Below are 3,783 nucleotides of genomic sequence, written 5' to 3'. Positions count from 1 at the left end.
TTAGATGAATGCTGGTCAAGCTTAAACCTCTCGATTGAAGGTCAATATCCTATACCTTATAATGAAACTATATATGAAATCTTAATTATATATCGTAGATCTAAATATATATTTAGTAATTTTATTTAAAAGACTTTGCTGAAAGCATTTTATTACTTTTGCAATCATATTTCCTTTAAGAATGCTTATCAAGTTGAAAAGTCTTCCCGATCGAAGGAGATTGTTTTAGAGCAAAAAGGCAAGGATTGAGCTTTATAAATTTCAAAGTTTTTGGCTTATTTTTTAAAGACCATAAAGTTTACACCCTAAGCCTTTACTTTCTTATTTAAAATTACATTTAAAAAGCTGCTATTTCAACGACTGTTAGCTTGCTGTTAAGGCTTGTGCCTTATGCGAAAATTTCCTTTCCTTCCTTGCGAACTTTCCTTAATCCCGAATTCCTCCTCAAAATAACAGTATTTTGTCCATTTACCAAGCCAATCATAATCTAAATAGGGAATTCCATACCTCGATGAGCTTGTTTTGCAATTCCTAATGGATCTGCATTCACGCATCTGCATTTTTTTCCATTTTCCGAAAAAAAAGATGATGGTACCCCTTTATCAAAAAAGCAAAAATCCGTTTTCAAGATTTGCCCTAAAAAGTGACCTTGTTTTGTTCTTAACCAAGCCAATAATGGACGAAATATGCAATGTTACACCTCGTTGAGTTTGTTTTCTAATGTCTAATCGATCAGCTTTCAAATCTAGAAATTTTGAATGTTTTACAAAACTACAGTAGTTTGCCCATATTCAAGTTAAAGTTTAATAACAGAATGGAAAATTATATTTTATTTTCATCTTGATCCAAGATCATGTTTTCAAAATCATCAAGCCATCTTCAATAAAAGGCACAATTTAATCTTTAATGTTTGTCCTTGTCTCCGTTTTTTCCTCTGTTTACATCGTTTAAATCGGCCATTTCTGCTTAAGTCCCATGGCTTGTCAATCTGTTGGGCTCCATCTCTCACGAATCCAATAATCATATTGATGTTTAAAGGTAAATGTTGTAATGAAGTTAAAGATGGTTGATTTAAGTGGCTAATAAGCTAGAATAGAGACTAAGAAATATTTATTTTAACATTTATTTAAATTTATTTAATATTTATTTTAAGAAATTGGAAAGTTCAATTCAAGATCACTGCAATACAAACCACATACTTGGTTTCATTATTAATTTACGGTAACCATCAGCTTGCTTTGTTTGCTATGAAATTAAAGAAATGTTTAAGTTTAAGTTTAAGTTTTAAAAAATCTTAAATTTCAAATACATTCGATCTGAAGAACCCAGATAACCCAGATTAGGTGTATAGCCAACAATGAAGTTTCCAGTTTCCAGCGCTGACAAGCAGAGTAGTCAGATTTAAGCCTTGTAAGCGAAGGATCTCCATGTGGGTGGTAGTCCTTAAGTTCCCAGTCCAGCAGCAATCCAAAATAAAAAAAGAGAAGAAAACAAAAGCAAAACAGTATCTGATCTCTATTGCTGATTAACTGGAACTAGAAGTGATCATAGCTGGCCATTATCTCCGTCTGAGTGCTCCATAAGTCTGATGAAGTTTCCGGATTCCAGCGCTGAAATACAAAGTTGACAGATTTATGCTTAGTAAGCGAAGTATACCCATGCTTCCATAAGAACAGTATCTGGTCTCTAGGGCTGTTGGACTCCACAGCCTAGGAGTATCCAAAAGTCCACAGTGTCGCAGTAAATAAACGAAAAGAGCCAAAACATCGAAGTACCTAATCTTCATGGCCAAAGGACTGGAACTGGCAGTGATCCCAGCTGGGCAGTATCTCCAAGTCGGTTAGTCTATAAGTTCCCAGTGACAGCAGTCCATAAACGAAAGGAGGAGTTCCTGACCTTAATTACCGATGGATAGGAACTGGAACTGGAACTGGAATTGATGGCAGTATCTCTATGTGAGTGGTGGTCCATAAGTTCCCAGTGACAGCAGCCCACAGACGAAAAAAACAAAAGCAGACGAGTACCTGACCTCCAGTTCCAATGGACTGGATCTGACAGTAATCCCAAGCTGGACTAGCTTAACTTAACTTTTTCTTAAAAGATCCGCATTGCATTGGCGGCATGCAAGCCGTTTGCAAAAACTGCGGACCTTGGGCCAAAAATGCCCCTCGGCTTACGCAATAATAATATATAAAAAAGTTTGCCACCTACCTTAAATTCATTTATAGAAGGCATCGTCACCTATTTCCATCATCACACCTCATTAATAGTCCAGAATATGGATTTCCAAAAAAAAAACCAAGATGCACTGCATCCTCCATGGAGGCTATGTCCAAGTACCACCAATGTAATGGTGAGTACTCACTGGACCACTTGGAGACACTTTACTAACACAAACACACACACTTGAAAATGACATGACTAATTTTTCACCTGCCAACAGCGCCATAGTCACTACATATGTGCTAGAACCTCTTGGGAATTATTGGGGCCATGGAGTGCGAAAAATTTCAGTTAACAGTGAGTTAACATAACAGAGCCGTTAACATTCAAAACTTAACATTATGTTAAGGGTCTGTTAAAATTTAAAAATTTCTGTTAACATTCGAATTCTTCGTTTACATTGAAAAATTCAAATTTTTCAAAAATTTCCGTTAACAGTCAAATTTTTCTGTTAATATTTAAATAGTCAAATTTGTCAAAAATTGCTCTTAACTGTCAAAATTGCCGATTTTTTTCAAAATTCAAATAAATTTGATGTTTTTCTTTACAAACATTTTAATATTTGGTTGATCTTTCAAAATCGCGAAAAAGAAGTGGCTTTTCTTGACATGGAGATATATAAAAACGAAAATAAGTTAAATTTATCCACCTTATCTTTTTTACAGCTAAGACTTCTCACGATTTCATTCAAGCTTGTAAAGTTTGACGGCATTTTTCGATCGCTCTGCTTGCCAAAATAGGAGAATATAAGAGATAAGCTAGCTTAAGTAGGCGAGAGCGGATCAAAAGTTCGGGCAGACAAAAGCTTTAAACTCCGTCGTAATCTTTTCCATTATTATTTGTTTACGAAAGTTGATCAAAACAAAGATTGGCCAATGGCATTTAAAATTTATGATTTACTGTTACTGCTGCTCCATAAGAACGTGATGTTACCCCTTATCAAAAATCCAAATCTTGGTTAGTCCCAATTTGCCCCTCAAGATGTAAGTTTTCTGCCTTTAACTAAGCCAATACTAGTCCAACTATGGAATGTAATACCTTCTGGATCTTGTATTTTAAATCTTAATCATCTGCAAACAAACCTAAAAAGTTGATTTTGAACCATTTTTCACAAGAATTTATGATATTACCCCTCATCGAAAATGTAAAATTTGCCTGAGTCTAATTTTCTCCTAAAAATTACAGTATTTTGCTTATTACTTGACCTAATATGGAATGTAATACCTCGTTGAGCGTATTTTCTTATTCTCATTAAAACTGCATTTACAGTTTGAAATGTCAAATTTGAGCCCTTTTTCGAAAATTTTGATGATGGTACCCCTTATCAAAAATGCGAATTTTGGTTTCTCCAAACTCCACATTCTTTTGCTCATAACTTGGCCAATAATGGTCCAAATATGAAATGTAATACCTTGCTAAGCTTTTTTTGCAATTCTTGACAAATCTGCATTCTCTGCATTAAAAGATAATTTTTGAGCATTTTTTGCCAAATCAGATGAAGTTACCCCTTAAGAAACCCACACCAGTATTATGCCCATCCCCCAAAAAAAGAACTTTTCA

This window comes from Drosophila eugracilis, unplaced genomic scaffold (genome assembly GCF_018153835.1).
Source record: "Drosophila eugracilis isolate 14026-0451.02 unplaced genomic scaffold, ASM1815383v1 contig_2155, whole genome shotgun sequence".
NCBI classification, from domain to species: domain Eukaryota; kingdom Metazoa; phylum Arthropoda; class Insecta; order Diptera; family Drosophilidae; genus Drosophila; species Drosophila eugracilis.
This window is presented reverse-complemented; position numbering follows the sequence as displayed.